Source organism: Chiloscyllium punctatum, chromosome 4 (genome assembly GCF_047496795.1).
Source record: "Chiloscyllium punctatum isolate Juve2018m chromosome 4, sChiPun1.3, whole genome shotgun sequence".
Taxonomy (NCBI): domain Eukaryota; kingdom Metazoa; phylum Chordata; class Chondrichthyes; order Orectolobiformes; family Hemiscylliidae; genus Chiloscyllium; species Chiloscyllium punctatum.
The window spans coordinates 22086779-22107989 of NC_092742.1; the positions used below are offsets into that span (position 1 = coordinate 22086779).

Below are 21211 nucleotides of genomic sequence, written 5' to 3' on the forward strand. Positions count from 1 at the left end.
TTCTGGATGCCATTATCCCAAATTACAGCAGACCAGGCTTCAGGAAGAAATTCAGTGGCTGTAAAGCACTTCGGGTCAGCCAGATTTGTACTCACTTCAAGTATAACAGACATCCCAGCGTTGTAAGCCAGAGAAAGCTTTGTCACTAAATGTATCCTCAGCTGGATTAGAGTGCAGAAACCGTGGACTGCCTTAAAAACAGCTACTAGCAAATCTCACACTTGTAGTGGATTGAGCTGTAGGTCACAGACCAATTCCACATTCAGAGAATGGAACTATTGTATACCCTTGAGTTTAGAAGACTGAGAGGGGATCTGATTGAAACGTATAGGCTTATGAAAGGACTGGACACTCTGGCAGGAGGGAACATATTTCCGTTGATGGGGGAGTGCCGAACCAGAGGACACAACTTAAAAATACAGGGTAGACCATTTAGGACAGAGATGAGGAGAAACTACTTCACCCAGAGAGTGGTGGCTGTGTGGAATGCTCTGCCCCAGAGGGCAGTGGAGGCCCAGTCTCTGGATTCTTTTAAGAAAGAATTGGATAGAGCTCTTAAAGATAGTGGAGTCAAGGGGTATGGAGATAAGGCTGGAACAGGATACTAATTAGGAATGATCAGCCATGATCATATTGAATGGCGGTGCAGGCTCGAAGGGCAGAATGGCCTACTCCTGCATCTATTAGATTAGATTACTTACAGTGTGGAAACAGGCCCTCCGGCCCAACAAGTCCACACCGCCCCGCCGAAGCGTAACCCACCCATACCCCTACATCTACATCTACATCTACCCCTTACCTAACACTACGGGCAATTTTAGCATGGCCAATTCACCTGACCTGCACATCTTTGGACTGTGGGAGGAAACCGGAGCACCCGGAGGAAACCCACGCAGACACGGGGAGAACGTGCAAACTCCACACAGTCGGTCGCCTGAGGCGGGAATTGAACCCGGGTCTCCGGCGCTGCGAGGCAGCAGTGCTAACCACTGTGCCACCGTTCCGCCCACAAATTGTCTATTGTCTATTGTATTTTTGGATTTTTTTTAATGGTTGGTTATATTGGGCCCAGATTACTAAATATATTGATTCGGAACACCTCAAGGAAGTCAGCATAGCGCTAAAACACAAAATAGTCTGCAACTGGGGATCTATTTTGCAATGAGAATCAAATTGCAATAGGTAAAAAGCTTAACAAGGACTTCTTTGCCATAGTGTAACCTTCCTATGCATAGCTCTTGGCTGAATTGTTGGTAGGTGCAGCAGGTCTGTAGACGATATAATGGCAGGAGAATTTGTAATGTTGTCTGAGCGCACCTCACTACATACCCACGTGTTCTTTCTTCTATGTTACTGAATAGAGAGATTCTCTTTGGAATCCTGCCTTTCCTGTGCTTATGCCTGAAAACCTGCTTGATTTCCAGAGATTTCTAGAAAGAGGTTGAGTGAAAACCCAAGCAATAACTTTTCAGACACCCTGCAGAAAGAATTCCAAAATGTACATCTAAAGTAAAGCAGTAGAAAGTAAACGTTTGACTCCTTTAAAAGGCACTTTTGTCTTTATCTGTTGAAACTGTCAACCATACCCAAGATTATATCATTGTCAGAGCAACCCAAGCATTCTGCAATAGGTGTCTTCCAACATCTCCTGTACATGGAAACAGGGTTTTGGCGGGGGGTGGGGGGCACTTCTTACCCATTGCATTATTTCAATTTTGTTTTTCTTCATTCAGTGTGCAAATGCTGATGTTTTCATGCCATGGTGAGCCAGGAACTTTGGGACTGATGCCTTTCACAGCAAATGAAATGGGGACAGGATAGAGTCTGCAAATTGCAATTGTTCTGATGAAGCCCTTTGAAATTGCAGCATGCAGACATCCCTGCATCAAGGAAAGGGTTAAGGATCTTATGAGAAAGTTAAAGAAAACAACATTGACTCTATATAAAAGCTGTTGGCCTGGAAGCCAGCAAGGCTATTTGCTTAACTTATGTAACTTAATAGGACTTATGCAAACTCATTAAAATTGACTCCAGCTCACAATGCTTGCTTTGCTCCTTGCAGTTTAGATGTTTTCTCTTGAAAGGGAGAAAATCATTGGCAGTTGTATACTAGAAGTATAAATTTCCCTTCAAACTGCCTTCCTAAAAAAGCCTCAAAGAACTTTATTTGGCTAACTTCCAGTCTTGTAGACCCAACTGTTTAGCCAGTATGCATATCTTATAAACCAAGATTTGAAAATATTGACCTGGATATGCACAACATACACAGGAAGCCATCTTGGTTATGGGCTTTATGTGCACTGCCAGTGAGATATAGAGCAACATAGATAAATGTGCAGCACTAACTTAAAGCCCACATTCTAACCAACATTCTGTCTTAGCCTTGTACAGCTGAATGTGAGAGTAAATGAAGAATCTGAGCCCCCTCCATCTGCCAAAGTCACCCATTACCGTTTATTTTTTAAAGAGACTAAAAAGTACTTTCAGATTGGTTTCAGGCAATTCTGTATTTTTTTAGGTTTCCTACACTCGCCTGTTTAGCATGTCCATGAAGAATAAAGTGAGGACTGCATGTGCTGCAATCTGAGGAGCAGGAGAGTCAACATTTCGAGCATGAGCTCTTCATCAGGAATGAAGACCGTTTAGCATATTCAGCTAATCAAAAAAAATACTACATGGATTCAGCTTACAAAGGACTTCCAGACCCTTAAGAAGTGTGGTCTTTATTTAAGTAGTAGCTGCTGCCAATGCTAACAGGTTCCCTGCTAACGTGTGTACCTAATGAATAGCTCGGGTATGCTAGTCACATATAGAAATCACAAACTCCATCACATATTTAGCATGCTGTCTGCAATGTAATTCCAGCCCTCAATTATATTAGATATTGAGCAGTAGAGCCATATCCCTGAACATCAGACTGCTTGGGAACAGAAGTCATCTGTTTAGCTTTTCAAGACTACAGGCTGTTCTGTTATAACTCATGTTTCATCAACGTGAATTCAATGTAACGCGATTGACGAATCGGGGACTCTGTTTCTATAGCACAAAGATTTAAAAAGTGTATTGGCTGTAAAGTGATTAACAACACTAAGCGCTGTTTCTAAAGCGCAATTTTTCGATAACGCAGCGTTGCACAAGAACGCAACCACTGCGTTACGGAAGAACTGCATGTATTCTGATATTCAATTCTATCATAGCTGATCTGCATCACAACTGTATTTACCCATATATCCGCCTTACCAGTTGTTCCTAACAAACATCTGTTGATCACGATCTGGAACATTTTGGAAGATTGAATTGCCCAAATTTCCAAAATGTGTAGAAGAAGATCTCATTCTTTAAGAGAATGCCGTCCTCTTCTGGATCCCCACATGATTAAATCATTCTCTGGATCTACCTCTCAAAACCCTTTAATCATTTTCAAGACCTTAATTAACTCAGTCAAGGGTGTTTAGGAGACATGGCCTCATAGTTGACCACTTTAAAACCTGATACACTCTTTTGTGAATCTCCATTACAATCACTATATTGTCTTAAAAAGCTTACATTCTGGATTAGTGGTGCTGGAAGAGCACAGCAGTTCAGGCAGCATCCAAGGAGCTTCGAAATCGACGTTTCGGGCAAAAGCCCTTCATCAGGAATAAAAGGGCTTTTGCCAGAAACGTCGATTTTGAAGCTCCTTGGATGCTGCAGAACTGCTGTGCTCTTCCAGCACCACTAATCCAGAATCTGGTTTCTAGCATCTGCAGTCATTGTTTTTCCCCCCTTAAAAAGCTTACATCCCAGTACAGGTCCAAAGTAGCATTCCATTTTATATCCTGCCAAACATTACCTTCATTCCTACTCTGTGTTCCAAACAATTACGAGACAACTTAAACCAGTAACAAAAGGAATGTCTGTGACAGACTCGAAACTTGTAATACCTGGCCAAGGAACATCTGATATCTCCAGTGTAAAACATACAGCAGGCACAAGATTTTTAAATTGTATTCAAGTGAAGTTTTTTTTTTGCCAGTGTGTAAGAAGTTATACAAGCAAACGAATAGTTCTCTACTTAGTTTTAAGGAAAGAATCTAAGCATGTGATGGGCTATCAGTGAGGATACCTTTTAGCAGTCACTATCATGCAGTTAGATTCAGAGTTATCATCAAAAAGGTAAAGGTTGACTAAGAGAGAGGTTTTAAATGGAAAAGGCCAATTTCACTATGTGAAATAGAGAGAAACAGCTACTTGAAGATGTACAAGTGTCAAACAGTAGGAGATGTTCAAGGAAAAAAAGTGGACAGGGTTTAGAACAAATTTGATTCCACAAAATAAAAGGGTGGGTTTCTAAAATCTAGAAGCCCTTGGATTTCAAAAAAGCATACAATGTTAGTGAGTTTTGAGAAGATATGTAGCTCTGGATGAAATCCAACCATAACTCTATCAACAAACACACTGACTTGGATCTCATTTACCATCTCCTGAGAAAAAGAACAGGAAATGACATCACCATGGGAAATGACATCACCAACCCACAGAAACCTAAGCACGTAAATAGAAAGCGGGCCATGCCACCAGTACTTCATCCGGAGACTCACTGATGATGTTACCTAGTATAGTGTCGAAACGTCTGAAAATGAAATTTCCAGCTCAGCGAGCAAACCTACATCCAGCATACAATGTAGAAAAATGCAAAATAAAAAAGTTTATATTGAATGTCAGTAGCTCAATATTGCAGAGGCAAAAAGTATGCTGAGGGAACAATCAAGAAAAAATAGTAATAGTTGGTAGTGAATGTACTGGTCATGCTGAAGATCCATTTTGAACTGTAAAAGATAAGTGGGAGTGCCAATTATATTGTTTTTCTTTCTGGGTAGTCCAGTGTGACATTAACAAATAGGGAAATTAGAAAATCAAACAGAGGACATGGAAAAGTATAGACTAGTAAAATGAAGGTAACCCCAAAAATATTTTATAAATGCATAAAGAGGAAGTAGATAATTAAAGATGCAGCAGACCCAAATACAGAACATAACGTTAGTGTGTGCAGAAGTGGGAAATGGTTCTTAATGAACACTTTGCATCTGTTTTCACAGAAAAGCGGGACAAACCAGAGATATTATTATGAAAGAGAAGTATGAAATGTTAGATAGGATAAACATTTGCCAATGAACAGCCAATCTGACCAGCCTGTGTATATTCTCTTGTAGTTTCTTGGAACCTAACTATGACAATCCCATTGAACAAACTAACAGAAGAAAAGCATTGGAAGGGGGCATAGTGTAATCAACTGTATCAAAGGCTACTGGAAAATCAGGCAAGAATAATGCACCATGACCACTTGTGTTATTGGCTCTGAACAGAAATGTACCAAACATTGTAATGTTAATTGGTAAACAAAATGAATGGTTCTTCATTAAAGAATAACAAGGTTCAGGAAATTCCTGCTGTTCACATGCTACCTGTTGACAAAAGGATGCTGGAAATCATGGGTCAGGCAGCATCCATGGAGAGAGAGCAAGCCAATGTTTCAAGTCTAGAAGACTCAAAGTCAGCTGTGATGGATGCTGCCTGACCCCCCGCTGTGATCTTCAGCATTTTTTGTTTTCAGGACAGATTCCAGCATCTGAAATTTGCTCCGACCTGTTATAGAGTCAAAGAGATGTACAGCATGGAAACAGACCCTTCGGTCCAACTCTTTCATGCTGACCAGATATCCCAACCCAACCTAGTCCCACCTGCCAGCACCCAGCCCATATCCCTCCAAATCCTTCCTATTCATATACCTATCCAAATACCTCTTAAATGTTGCAAAAGTGCCTCCACCACTTCCTCTGGCAGCTCATTCCGTACACATACTACCCTCTGCATGAAAAAGTTGCCCCTTAGGTCTCTTTTATATCTTTCTCCTCTCACCCTAAACCTATGCCCTCGAGTTCTGGACTCCCTGACCCCAGGGAAAAGACTTTGCCTATTTACCCGATCCATGCCCCTCATAATTTTGTAAACGTCTATAAGGTCACCCCTCAGCCTCTGACACTCCAGGGAAAACAGCCCCAGCCTGTTCAGCCTCTCCCTATAGCTCAATTCCTCCAACCCTGGCAACATCCTTGTAAATCCTTTCAGAACCCTTTCAAGTTTCACAACATCTTTCCAATAGGAAGGAGACCAGAATTGCACGCAATATTCCAACAGTGGCTTAACCAATGTCCTGCACAGCTGCAACATGACCTCCCAACTCCTGTACTCAATACTTTGACCAATAAAAGAAAGCATACCAAACACCTTCTTCACTATCCTATCTACCTCCAACTCCACTTTCAAGGAGCTATGAACCTGCACTCCAAGGTCTCTTAGAAATTTTTTATGTTAGCCTGCATCACTTCCTACGATGATGCATTCCAGCTATTTACATATCCCGTAGTATATTAATCAGTATAAAGCAATTAAAGCAAAATAGAACAACCACAGTCAGCAAAAATGTCATTTGAGGCTTTGACTAGCCCAGTGCCGTGATGAAAATCTGTTTGGAGGATTCAAAGAATCACAAGAAAAATAGACTTTTGGGAGGCAACAACAACTTTTGGTGATAACAAGGAAGTTAAGGATGGGGTGGTAATTGGTAAGGACAAGGGGCCAAGACTAGGTATATTTGAAGAGGTTTTGATGTGGAGAATTTGAAAGGGAGGGAGATAGCACCTGAGGTTAAACTGTCAACACTTAGACTTACAAGGGAGAATGGTGACTTCCATGAGCCTCATGCGCTTTCAGAACATGTGTTGGGATTTGGTGGGGGAGGTTCAATGATGAGAAATGTGGGAAGAAAAGACACTTAACCAGCCATGACATTATGCCTCAATTAACTGGAAATGGATATTATTTCTGTCATACATAAATTCCATATTTTACTGTGTCCCATGTTACCATCTTAACTGGGAATGCACAAGATACTCTGGTTTATCAGGTTCTTCCTGTGTGAGTATTTGTATTTAAATGTATTTAAAGTTAATTGAGAAAAGGAACTTCAATATGATTAGAAGGAAGCCAACTTTGGGCATTTGGTGATTTTTTTCCTCCCAGTTTAACTTGCTGCTCCATTTCACTGTTATTTTTGTTCACTTATCATTTGAACTTACACACATCTTTCAAGATAAAATATATTTTCCTTAATGTATAATTTGCCTGAGAGGATGTGTGATCATTGAGAACAAATCTTAATAGAACAAAAAATACTATCTTAGTGTTTGATGAAAAGCTGTTTTACCAGCTTACTCTTACTCAGTCAGGCATTTCCTGACAAAATAGTATCATACAGCATTACGTGTGGCTGTAACCTCAACACCTGCATAGATGGCAAGTTGAGGATGGCCAATGGCACGAGTTTGTCTTTCTTAAATTGATCTTGCAGTGACAAGGTTGAAAAGTGAGTGTACTTCATTCAACTGAAGTCTGGAGTTTACAGGTTCTTGTGTCCTTCTCCAAATGAATGGAATCTGTGTCCATAACAGGTATATCTGAGGAACAACATTCAGCCCATCATATTTCATTAATTTAGAAAGATGCGACAGTCCTCTCATTCATTATTCCAATTGTTTAGAGTCACAGAATCATACAGCATGGAAACAAATCTTTCCTATTCATGTACCTGTACAAATGTCTTTTAAATATTGTAGCTGTGTCTGCATCTACCACTTTGTCTGACAGTTATTCCATATGTGCGCCACACTCTTGTGTGAAAACATTGCCCCTCAGGTCACTTTTAAATTTTTCTCCTCTCACCTAGGACACTACCATTATCTGTATAAGTCCTACCCCTTGTTCGTTTTACAAAGTTCTTTGAATATCTTGTGTAAATTGAGTATCCCAATGAATTAGTTAATTATTATTTTAAACCTTAATCTTCGTATACAATTCATACTATTAAAGTAGTATTCTGGATTTACTTTCTTCACTGTATGTACGTACCTACGTACCTCACAAAGCACTTTAACATCCCCTCCCAAACATCTTCTTTCCAGACTGAACATTATTATTTGGACCTTTTCCTTTTTCTCATGTAATTGCTCACTTTCCATTTAAAAGTGATTGGCATCAACCCTGTCTCAAAAAAGCTACTCCTGACTCATTAATACATGCAAACTACCACTCTCAACTCCAGTTTCTCTGAAGCACTTGTCTATGTTGTTGCTACCCGAGGCTATGCCCTCTGTCACATAACGAGAGTTTAAAATTTGGAATGCAATCTCCAATAGAATGTTATTATCTGTCAATAATAGACTTCAAAAAGGAATTGAATAAATATTTGAAGGAGAGTACAGTTTGAGAAAATTAAGAAGACGTGAGTAAATTTGAACTATTTGTATTCCACTTCAAAAGTGCCAACATAAACATAATTGATCAAATCTTCTTCTCCATTGTAATATTCAATTATTTTGTGATTCTAATTTCATGTTTTAATTTTTCCAGTCAAGTTTCATTTTACCTGCAAGTCCCTCCACTTCAATAGGGAGCAATACCACCACTACGGGGTTAGGTTTAAACTAGGAGGAGAAAGTGAGGACTGCAGATGCTGGAGATCAGAGCTGAAAATGTGTTGCTGGAAAAGCGCAGCAGGTCAGGCAGCATCCAAGGAGCAGGAGAATAGACGGAAGAAGGGCTTATGCCCGAAACGTCGATTCTTCTGCTCCTTGGATGCTGCCTGACCTGCTGCGCTTTTCCAGCAACACATTTTCAGCTAGGTTTAAACTAGCTCAGCAAGGAGATGTGAACCTGAGGTGTAGTTGCAGTGCACAGGAGGATGAGAGTAGGGAGGACAGGGACAGGATTTCATAGTCACAGCAGTGTGCTGGCAGGCAGCAAGCTGGTTTGAAGTGTATCTACTACAATGCTAGAAGTATCTGAAATAAGGTAGGTGAGCTTACAGCATGGATAGGTACCTGGGACTTCAATATTGTGGCCATTTCAGAGACATGGACAGAGCAGGGTGAGGAATGGATGTTGCAGGTTCCAGGGTTTAGATCTTTCATTAAGAACAGGCAAGGCGGTAAAAGAGGGGGAGGCGTGGCCCTGTTAGTCAAGGATAAGAGAACTTTTGATGAGGACTTGTCGACTGAGGTAGTGTGGGCTGAGGTTAGAAACAGGAGAGGAGAGGTCACACTGCTTGGAGTTTTTTTATAGGCCTCCACAGAGTTCCAGGGAGGTGGAAGGGAGGATTAGCAAAATTATTCTGGGTAGGAATGAAAGGAACAGGGTAGTCATTATGGGGGACTTTAACTTCCCCAACATTGACTAGAAATGCTATAACTCTGGTATGTCAGATGAATCAGGTTTTGTCCAGTGTGTACAGGAGGGTTTCCTGACACAGTATGTCGAAGGACTAACAAGAGGGGAGGCCACACTGGATCTGGTTCTTGGTAATGAACCAGGCCAGGTGTTTGATTTAGTTGTAGGTGAGCACTTTGGAGAGAGTGACCATAATTCAGTTATGAGAAAAGTGAGGACTGCAGATGCTGGAGACCAGAGTTGAAAAATGTGGTGCTGGAAAAACACAGCAGGTCCAGGCAGCATCCGAGGAGCAGGAGAATCTACGTTTTGGGCATAAGCCCTTTATCAACTCTGGTCTCCAGCATCTGCAGTCCTCACTTTTCTCCTAGTTGATCTTAACCTACTGCAAATCCTCTTGCAAGGATGCCTACCTTGAAGAAGCTCTCCTCCTCCCTCTACAAGGATCTCAGTGAGTCCCTCTCTCACTGCACCCCCCCATGCCTGAAGAAGGGCTTATGCCAGAAACATCGATTCTCCTGCTCCTTGGATGCTGCCTGGCCTGCTGTGTTTTTCCAGCACCATATAGTTCAGTTATATTTAGTTTAGCAATGGAAAGGGATAGGTACATGCCACAGGTCAACAGTAATCGATGGAGCAAGGGCAATTATAATGTGATGAGGCAAGAATTAGGATGCATAGAATGGGGATGCAGACAATGGAACTGTGGAGCTGGTTTAAGGAACAAATATTGCGTGTCCTTGATAGGTATGTCCCTGTCAGGCAGGGAAGAAATGATAAGATAAGAGAACTGTGGTTTACTACAGAAATTGCATCTCTTGTTAAGAAGAAGAAGGAGGCTTATGTGTTGATGAGGCGATGGAGAGTTACAGATTAGCTAGGAAGGATTTAAAGAGAGAGTTAAGAAGAACAAAGAGAGGACATGAGCAGTCTTTAGCAAATAGAATTAAGGAGAACCCTAAAGCTTTCTATAGGTAGGTGAGGAATAAAAGGATGATTAGAGTAGGAATAGGGCCAGTCAAAGACAGAAGTTGGAAGTTGAGTGTGGACCCTATGGAGATCGGAGAGGTGCTAAATGAACATTTCTTATTGGTTTTCACTCAGGAAAAGGAGAATATTGTAGAGGAGAAGCATGAGGTATGAGATATTAGACTAGAAAAGATCGAGGATAGTTACGAACAGGTGTTATCAATTCTAGAAGGAGTGAAAGTAGACAAGTCCCCTTGGCCAGATGGGATTTATCTGAGGATTCTCTGGGAAGCTAGGGAGGAGATAGCAGAGCCTTTGCCTTTGATATTTGAGTCGTCATTGTCTGCAGGTTTAGTACCAGTGGACTGGAGGATTGCAAATGTTGTGCCCTTGTTCAAGAAGGGCAGTAGAGATGACCCAGGTAATTATAGACCAGTGAGCCTTACTTCTGTTGTAGGAAAGGTTTTGGAAAGGATTATAAGAGATAACATTTATAATCATCTAGCAAGCAACAATTTGATTTCAGATAGTCAACACGGTTTCGTCAAGAGCAGGTCGTGCCTCACAAACCTCATTGAGTTTTTTGAGAAGGTGACCAAGCATGTAGATGAGGGTAGGGCAGTTGATGTGGTATACATTGACTTCAGTAAAGGACTTTGATAAGGTTCCACATGGTAGGCTGTTGGAGAAAACACAGAGGCATGGGATTGAGGGTGATTTAGCAGTTTGGATTAGAAACTGGCTTTCTGAAAGAAGGCAGTGAGTGGTGGTTGATGGAAAATATTCAGCCTGGAGTCCGGTTACTAGTAACATGCCACAACAATCGTTTTGGGACCACTGCTGTTTGTCATTTTTAAAAAAGACACAGGCATAGGTGAGTGGATTAGTAAATTTGCAGATGTCACTAAAGTCGGTGGAGTAGTGGACAATTTGGAAGAATGTTACAGGTTGCAGGAGGACTTGGATAAATTGCAGAATTGGGCTGAGAGATGGCAAATGGAGTTCAATGCAACTAAATGTGAGGTAATGCACTTTGGGAAGAATAACAGGAAGGCAGAGTAGTGGGTCAATGGAAAGATTCTTGGTAATGTGAATGTGCAGAGGGATCTTGGAGTCCATGTACGTGGATCCCTGAAAGTTGCCACCCAGGTTGATAGTGCTGTTAAGAAGGCATGTTAGGTTTCATTGGTAGAGGGATTGTGTTCCAGAACTGCAATATCATGCTGCAACTATACAAAACACTGGTGCAGACACACTTGGAATATTGTGTTCAGTTCTGGTCATTATATTTCGGGAAGGATGTGGAAGCATTGGAAGAGATGCAGAGGAGATTTACCAGGATGTTGCCCCTGGTCTGGAGGGAAGGTCTTATGAGGAAAGGCTAAGAGACTTCAGTCTGTTCTCATTGGAAAGAAGAAGGCTCAGAGGGGATTTGATAGAGATATACAAGATGATCAGAGGATTAGATAGGGTAGACAGTGAAAGTCTTTTTCCTAGGATGATGACGTCAGCTTGTATGAGGGGGCATAACTACAAATTGAGCGGTGATAGATTTAAGACAGATGTCAGAGGCAGGTTCTTTACTCAGAGAGTGGTAAGGGCATGGAATGCCTGACCTGCCAGTGTAGGTAACTCAGCCACATTAGGGAGATTTGAACAATCCTTGGATAAGCACATGGATGATGGTGGGATACTGTAGGGGGACAAGTTGAGAATAGTTCACAGGTCGGTGCAACATTGAGGGCCGAAGGGCCTATTCTGTGCTGTATTGTTCTATGTTCTATAACACTCTGCTAATATGCAGTTCACGTGTGACTACATCAGACATTAATCTCAATGAATGTCTGTTATTCTGGCACCAACTGGGTTTGTATCCTGCAACAATGAATGATTCCCGCACAGGCCTCCAAATAACAATATAAGAGCTTTAGACATTACACATATCTCTCTTCTGTTTTTCCAGTTCACAAGGTCAAAGTGCTTCTAATAAAAGACATGGAACCAATTGCAGTAACATGGAGCAAATCATCAATCTCCTGAAACAGCTGCTTAACTGTTTAGATCACTTTGTGTGTTCCTTGCAGTGCATTCTCAAAAGGTCCACGATAGTGGTGGTGGACTACATTCTCCACAACCTACTAATGATAAGTAACTATGCATTTCCTCCTGAGATCTGAGGCCACTTCAGAATGGCATTTCTGATGAAGTGCTTATGCTCGAAATGTCGACTCTCCTCCTCCGATGCTGCCTGACTGGCTGTGCTTTTCCAGCATCACACTTTTTGACTCTAACCTCCAGCATCTGCAGTCCTCACTTTCTCCTCCTCCACATTGTGAGGCCTCCTGCAGTAGAATTAGTCTGTGACCTTGGCCTTGAGACATAAACTGACTTACTCCCCCGTCCTGGCAGTAGCTCATTTGTGCCTGGCCAGATCCAGATCCTGATTCTAGCTTCTAACATTTGTGCAAAGTGAGTCAGAGCTCGTGGGTGGAAGTATGAGGTGCTGGTGCACATCACACAGGTTTGTGGATGCAGGGCTGTGTGCACCTGCCATGATAAGAAGGTTTGTGTGTGTGAAGCGAAGTCTAAAGGGTAATGCGGTTCAGATTTGATAGGTAGAGTGTATAGCTGAAAAAGCAATGGAGGAAATATACTGCATTGAGCAGTGTGAGAGGTGGGTGATGTGCTGTGTCAGACAGGTGTGCAGTGCAAAGGCAATCACTTACTTTAACCAGCCAAGCAACATTTTCCCAGCAGTCTTGCTCAGTTGTCAGGGTCACAATCTGGATATTGAACACCTGAGTACTGTGCATTGCCCCCATTTCAGTCTTATGCCTCATAAAAGGACTTTGTAACTTAATGATGAAGTTTCCTAAAGCACATGGTTTCTTTACACTGCCCCTCAGTCTGTCCTGGTGTACAGAGGACATCATCTGTGAAGTAGAATCCATGGGCAGGAGATGCAGTTCAGGAGATACTTATGGACATGCTGCTATGAAGGAACGCAGGGGTGACACAACTTTCATGTATCCTCTATCTTTTTTTCCAAGGGGTTCAAGGGTTGAAGCCCCACACCCAAAAATTAGGACCTATGAATTTTGTATCTAATTCCCCACATGGTATTGCCTCTCCCTAAATCAGTCACCTGTCAGTATCATTCTTTAAGCCAATTGGTCTGAGGCATTTGGCAGCAGCCATTTAGCTTTCTCTCTCTCTCTCTCTCTCACTCAACTCATCATCAGCTGTCTCTTAATTTGCTTATCCCCTTTCTTTCCCTGTCTTTTTTCTGGGTTGCTTTCCATATACTCTATTCACTGCAAGCCCCTCACCTCAGCATCAATGTAAATACCACACTTTCCTAGCTATTGTCAGTTCTGATGAAGGGTCACTGGACTGGAAATGTTAACTGTTTTTTTCTCTCAGCAGATGCTGCCAGACTTGCTTTGTCTCTCCAACGTGCTCTATTTCTGTTTTCTTGACTTGATCATGCAGTGGCTGGACCACAAATGTACGTTTGTTGTTTCACCCAACCAGTTCACAGAAATGAGTCATTCTCATTCATTGAGCAGCACAAAAAATACATTCCTATGGATTAGACTGCCCGCTGCTCAGATCATAAAGGAGTGACGTTAAATGTGCTCTTTCTCATCCTCATTGTTTCACATATTTGCAATTCAAATAACCAAGTAGTCTCAAAAAGAAATCCAATTGTTTATGATCTGTTAATAATTTGTTTCTACTTTCTCTTTCTTCAAACTTATTACAAAATTAGTGTTACAAGTTCCCATGACGGTAGTCTGGCTTGTTTGTGCCTTTATTGAACTAGCTGTGAGATGGATACCTATATTAATACATTATTGCTTTTCTACCTCAAACATCTCCCCCATGTCCAAAACACTCTAAGTGCATTACTACTTATATTTACATGACTTACCCACAATACTGCTCTCATGCATTGGCAGTTTGTTATTCTTTTCAATTTTCATTGCCTTAAGAACATAAGACGGAGGAACAGAATAGACCATTCATACCATAAAGACTGCTCTACCATTCAATGAGATTATGGCTGATCTGATAATCCCCAACTCCACCCTTCTGTATTTTCCCCATAATCCTTGATTCCTTTATTGATTAAAAATCCATCTGCCTCAGCCTTAAGACATTAACCTGTCAGTATCCTTCTAAAGAACATTTGTGTCATCCTCACCACTTGCCTTCCCTCCTATTTTTGTGTAATCCACAACTCAGAAGAGCATCCCCCAGTTTCTTCACTGGGAATGCTGAGCTTGACACTATGTCACCAAGGTAAAAACAATGACTGCAGATGCTGGAAACCAGATTTTGGATTAGTGGTGCTGGAAGGGCACAGCAGTTCAGGCAGCATCCGAGGAGCAGCAAAATTGACGTTTCGGGCAAAAGCCCTTCATCAGGAATAAAGGCAGAGCCTGAAGCGTGGAGAGATAAGCTAGAGGAGGGTGGGGGTGGGGAGAAAGTAGAAGAGAGTGCAATAGGTAAGTGGGGGAGGGGATGATGGTGATAGGTCAGGGAGGAGGGTGGAGTGGATAGGTGGAAAAGAAGATAGGCAGGTAGGACAAGTCATGGGGACAGTGCTGAGTTTGGAACTAGGGTGAGGTGGGGGAAGGGGAAATGAGGAAACTGTTGAAGTCCACATTGATGCCCTGGGGTTGAAGTGTTCCGAGGCGGAAGATGAGGCATTCTTCCTCCAGGCGTCTAGTGGTGAGGGAGCAGTGGTGAAGGAGGCCCAGGACCTCCATGTCCTCGGCAGAGTGGGAGGGGGAGTTGAAATGTTGAGCCACGGGGCGGTGTGGTTGATTGGTGCGAGTGTCCCGGAGATGTTCCCTAGAGCGCTCTGCTAGGAGGCGTCCAGTCTCCCCAATGTAGAGGAGACTGCATCGGGAGCAACGGATACAATAAATGATATTAGTGGATGTGCAAGTAAAACTTTGATGGATGTGGAAGGCTCCTTTAGGGCCTTGGATGACAGTTAGGGAGGAAATGTACATCTGTTTCCTTTGCTTGCATGTCACAAACAGATGATATCTCTGCAACTGGGGTGACATGCTTTGCAGAAGCTTTGGAGCAGAAAGTGAGAAATCCTTTGAAGTACCTTGTAGTCAGACTCAATTGTTAATTTGTGTCTTCCAGTGAGTAATGGTAAAAATGTTCAGAAACAAAAGCAATGGCAGACATTCTTGCTTAATCTGAGCAGAGTGTCATTCCATTTTTGTTAATGATGTCAAAGCAAATGAACTGACCAGTTGTCCTTCCTGCATTTTAGTTGCTCCCAAGTCTTGTCTTGATGCAGGGGTCTTCATCTTTTACATGAGAGACATTAGTTAGGTGTGTGATGGAATACTCCCCACTTGCCTGCATGGGTGCAGCTCCTACAGCACTCGAGGAAGCTTGACAACATCCAGGACAAAGTAGCCCGCTTGATTGACATCACATCTACAAACATCTGTTCCTTCCACACTGATGCTCAGTAGCAGCAGAATGTACCATCACCAAGATGCACTGCAGAAATTCACCAACGCTCCTCAGACTACATGATAACTTCTATCTAGGACAAGGCCAGCACCACCACCTGCAAGTATCCCTCTAAGCCACTCACCCAAGCATGCCCAATTTTAAACATTCCACCATCAGTTATATTCAAAAGCCTTGGCCATCCATTCTAGTATTCACTCCATTTACTTCTCTGCCTCTCTATCTTGATTTGCTCCTTTAACATGCTCATTAAAACCTGCAACTGTGGCCAAGATTTTAGTTATCCACCATATTATTTCCCGATATGAGATGATATCACATTGATAAAGAAGAGAGGTTAAGTGCTTTGTCAAAGAGTGCTTTGATGTTGGCTGTTAACACTGCAAGATTAGTAAACAGGAGTATGGGGAGAAAGGAAACTAGGAGGTGCTCTTTTCCATTTCCTTTCTCTGTCTTCAGGGAAACCAGGAATTGAAAAGCTGGACAAGAGGGCTGAATTTTGAAAACATTCAAGAGTAACATCACAGGGAAAACATAAGCTCATCAAGTGGGAACAGAAGCCAGCACAAAACAAGTGACAGCCTTGAACAGGTAAGATCAAGTGAATACACCTGCAACCCAATCTTTAAAGTAACAGAATGACAGAAGTGTTATGGCACAGAAAGAAGCCATTCAGCCCACCATGTTTGCAGCAGCTTGTTAAATGAGCATCATTACCTTTTGCCAATATCCTGCTTTATCCTAATGCCCTTGCAAATTATTTTCATCCAATTAATCATCCAATGCCCTCTTTAACACCGCAATTGAACCTGCCTCCACCACATTTCCAGGCAGTGCATTCCGTACCTTAATTATTCACTGAGTAAAAACGCTTTTCTTCGTTTCATCCTTTTTCCTTTTGCAGATCGCTTTTAAGCTACACGTTTCTTCTTGTTCTTTTTCTGTGCGTGAACACTTTTTTCCCAGTCTATTCTGTCCAGCCTGCTCATGATTTTGAAAACCTCTAACAGACCTCCTCTCTCCAATGAGAACAGTCCCAAATTGGTCTTTAGTTTAGATTAAGAGTATTTAAGGAACATGAGCCAGATAAGGTATATATTTAATATTAGTTAAAGTCAATGAAATAATGTAAAGTATCTAATTTATGGGTAAACGATCGAAGGGCAGCTGAAATACCCTTCCTGTGAAATGTGGGAATTCAAGGACTCTTCTACTGTCAGGAATACTGCATGTATAGGAAGTGTCGCAAGCTGCAGCTATGGGAATTCTGTGTTTTGGAATTGGAGCGGTAGTTGGAGTCGTTGTTTTGTATCTGCAAGACACCTTAGTGGGTGGCAAGTATAGCGAGATGGTGACACCACATGTAAAGACAGAAAGGAAATGGTTGTCTACCATGTCAGAGGAGAACATTAGGCAGGTAATATAACAGATTCTGATGGGCCAGCTTCCTCAATAGCAGATTCCCCATTTAGTTATTACAGAGAATAATGGTGTCTCAGCAGGATGCAGTAAGAGCTAAATCCATGGCACTGAGAATGATTCAGCTGCATGGTGGGGATGGGAAAAAACAACATGTGTGCAGAAAATGATCTATCATAAGGGGATTGTGCAGATGTGACAACAGTATGTGATCTGTGATTTCATGACTCGATGGTGTTAAAGTCAAGGATGTCACTGAGCAGCTGTAGGACACTGTGAAGTGGGAGGGATAACAGTCAGAGATTGTGTCCACATCAGTACCAATGGCTTGTGTATAAGCTGAGGCCCTGCAAGCAGAATATAGGGAACTCGGAAATAAATTAAGAAAGTAATCTTCCAGTAATCAAAGGTGGTAATCTCAGGATTACTCCCAGTGCCATGTGCTAGCAAGATTAGGAATGGGAAAATTGACCGGTCGAATGTCTGCCTGGATGGATGATACAGGAGGGAACGATTTAAATTCTTGAAGAATCTGCACTAAATCTGGGGAAGATGAGACCTGAATAAGCTGGACAAGTTGCCCTCCAGCAGGACTGGGCCAACACCCTAGCAGGGGTGTTCACAAATATTGTTGTGCAGTGTTTAAACTAGAGTGGGAGGGGGTAGGATCCTAAGTGGGGGAGGCCATAATAAGAGAAGCAAAGGTGGCAACTAAAGGTAGAAAAGTAGAAAGTAAAAGTAGAAGGCAGAAGAAACAAGGGCAATCAACAAGTAGAATTACAGCACAAAACAAATGTTTAAAAATGTCAAACAATTATTGAATTTATTGTCACGTGTATCAAGGCACAGTGTAAAGCTTTGTCTTGCGAGCAATACAGGCAGATCACAGAGTTAAGTAAGTAATAGGTAAACAGCGGCAAAAACAAAAACACGGTACAGGCGAATGTTAAATGTTTGTGAATCCATTCAATATTCTAACAACAGTAGGGTCGAAACTGTAATGAAACCAGCTGGTGCGTGTGTTCAGACTTCTGTACCTTCTCCCCGATGGTAGAGACTGTGACCTGGGTGTTCCACAAGGATCAGTGCTGGGTCCACTGCTTTTTGTCATTAATGTAAATGATTTGAGTGTGAACATAGGAGGTATGGTTAGTAAAGTTGCAGATGACACCAAAATTGGAGATGTAGTGGACAGCGAAGAAGGTTACCTCAGAGTATAATGGGATCTTGATCAGATGGGCCAGTGGGCTGAGGAGTGGCAGATTGGTATTTAATTTAGATAAATGCGAGGTGCTGCATTTTGAAAAGGCAAATCAGAGCAGGACTTATACACTTAATGGTAAGGTCCTGGGGAGTGTTGCTGAACAGGTTATAGTTCCTTGAAAATGAAGTCACAAGTAGATTGTTAGTGAAGAAGGCAGTTGATATGCTTGCCTTTATTGGTCAGTGCATTGAGTACAGGTGTTGGGAGGTGATGTTGTGGCTGTACAGGAAATTGGTTAGGCCTCTGTTGGAACACTGAATTTAATTCTGGTCTCCCTGCTACAGCAAGAATGTTGTGAAACTTGAAAGGGTTCAGGAAAGGTTTACAAGGATGTTGCCAAGGTTGGAGGGTTTGAGCTGCAGGGAGAGGCTGAATCGACGGAGCATCAGAGGCTCAGGGGTGATCATACTGAGGTTTATAAAATCATGAGGGGTATGGATAGGGTAAATAGACCTGGTCTTTTCCGTAAGGTGGGGGAGTCCATAACTAGGTTTAAGGTGAGAGGGGAAGATTTACAAGGGACCTAAGGGATAACTTTTTCACGCAGTGGATGGTGGTTGTACGGAGTGAACTGCCAGAGGAAGTGGTGAAGGCTAGTACAATTAGAACATTTAAAAGGCATCTGAATGGGTATATGAATAGGAAGGGTTTAGAGATATATGGACCAAGTCCTGGCAAATGGAACCAGATTAGTTTGGGACTAGACTAATCTGGTTGGCATGGACGAGTTGGATCGAAGGGTCTGCTTCCGTGCTGTGTATCTCTATGGCATTGGTGACTCTAAGAGGTTGATTCAGAAGGGAAATATATATGAAGAGAGTTAAATTACAAGGAACATAAGAACAGATTATAAGAGCTTCAATAATTATGTAAAGAGGGAAAGATTAGTGAAGACAAATGTAAGCCGCTTACAATTTGAAAATTGAGAATTGATAATGGTGAACAAGGAAGTGGCCATGCAATTAAATAATTACTTTAGTTCTGTCTTCACAGAAGAAAAACACAAATAACTTCCCTAGAAATGCTAGGGAAGCAAGTGTCTTGAAAGGAAAAAAATAGTGTAGAAAAGTTAATGGGATTGAAAGCAGATAAATCCCCAGCCTAATAAGATACATATCAGGGTACTAGAGATGATGGAAATAATAGATGCATTCATTACCATCTTCCAAAGCTGCAAATTCTGAAACAGCCCCAGCATTTGGAGGCTGGGAAATGAAACCCCACTATTCTTTAAAAAGAAGGAAAGCAGTAAACAAAGAATTATAAGCCAGTTAACCTATTATCAGTGTTAGGGAAATTGCTAGAATATATTTTAAAAGATGTGATAACAGGACACTTTGATTCTATCACTGTGATTACACAGAGTCACATGGGTTCATGGAAAGGAAATTATGGTTTTAGAAACCTCCTGAAGTTTTTTTTTTGAAACAGAACTAGTAGAATAGATTAGGGAGAGTCAGTGGATATAAAGCATTTAGATTTTCAACAAGTTTTTGAAAAAGAGGGTGGTGTACAGAATCAAAGCACATGGTATTGGTGGTAATATAAGATTATAGATTGAGAATTGATTAGCAGAAGGCAAACAGATTAGGAATAAATGGGCCTTTTTCAGAGTGGAAGGTGGTCAGAAATGGGGTGCCAAAAAATTCAGTGCTTGAGCAACAACTATTCCCAACATCTGTCAATGATTTGGCTGAAGGAGTCAGAAATAATATTGTCAGGTTTTCTAATGACACAAAACTTGACGAGATTGTGAATGGTGAGGATGAAATAAGTAGCCTTCAAAGCGACTTAGACAAATTGAGTAAATGGACGAATGTGGACAAATATGAAGTCCACTTCAATAGGAAGAACAGAATGGCAGAGTATTATCTGAATGGTGATAGACTGGGAAATGTTGATGTACAAAAGAACCTGCATATCCTTCTACGGCAGTTACTGAAAGCAAACATGCAAAGAAGCAAGCAGTTTGGAAAGCAAATGCTTTCTCATTGCAAGGTACTTTATGCACAGGAGCAAGGAAGTCATACTGCAGCTGTGCAGGGCCTGAGTGAGGGCAAACCTACAGTTTTGTGTGCAGTTTCCTTACCAATGAAAACATGTAAGTTGATATAGACAGAGTGCAGTGATGGTCCACCAGAACTGAAATTTGAGATGGCAGTTTGTCATATGAGGATATCTTGGGTTGCTGGGGCCTGTGTTCATTGGTGTTTAGAGGAATGAAAGGTGGTATCATGGAAACATGCAAAATTCTGATGGAGTTGGACTGACTGGATACAGGAATGATGTTTCCCATGGCCAAGGCTCCAGAATAAAGATCACAGTCTTAGGATATAGAGTCCATTTTGGACTGAGACAAGGAAGAATTTGTTCACTCAGCCGGTGGTAAACCTGTGGAATTCTTTGTTGCAGAAGGCTATGGAAGCACAGTCACGTAATAAAATTTAAAAACTAATTAGAAAGGTTTCCAGGGAATAAAGTTCTGAAGGGGTATGGAGGAAAAGCTGAAGTATGGGGTGGAGCTAGAGGGTCAGCTGTGAGCATGTTGAATGATGGAACAGGATCGATGAGCTGAATGACCTATTCTCGCTCCTGTTTTCTCTGATTTATATTATGTCTATGAAATGCTATATAATAGACAATAGGTGCAGGAGTAGGCCATTCGGCCCTTCGAGCCAGCACCACCATTCATTATGATCATGGTTGATCATCCACAATCACTATCCTGTATCTGTTTTATCCCCATAATCATTGATTCCATGTGAAAAATTTCTGGCTGTAACAGCT

General features: G+C 41.7%; 1 protein-coding gene across 1 annotated transcript in view; it reads right to left on the bottom strand.

Moving 5' to 3' along the window:
• LOC140476123 (prospero homeobox protein 1-like) overlaps positions 1 to 21211 on the bottom strand; it is a 110047-nt gene that overhangs the window by 25868 nt on the left and 62968 nt on the right. The gene's annotated exons all lie outside the window — the stretch shown is intronic.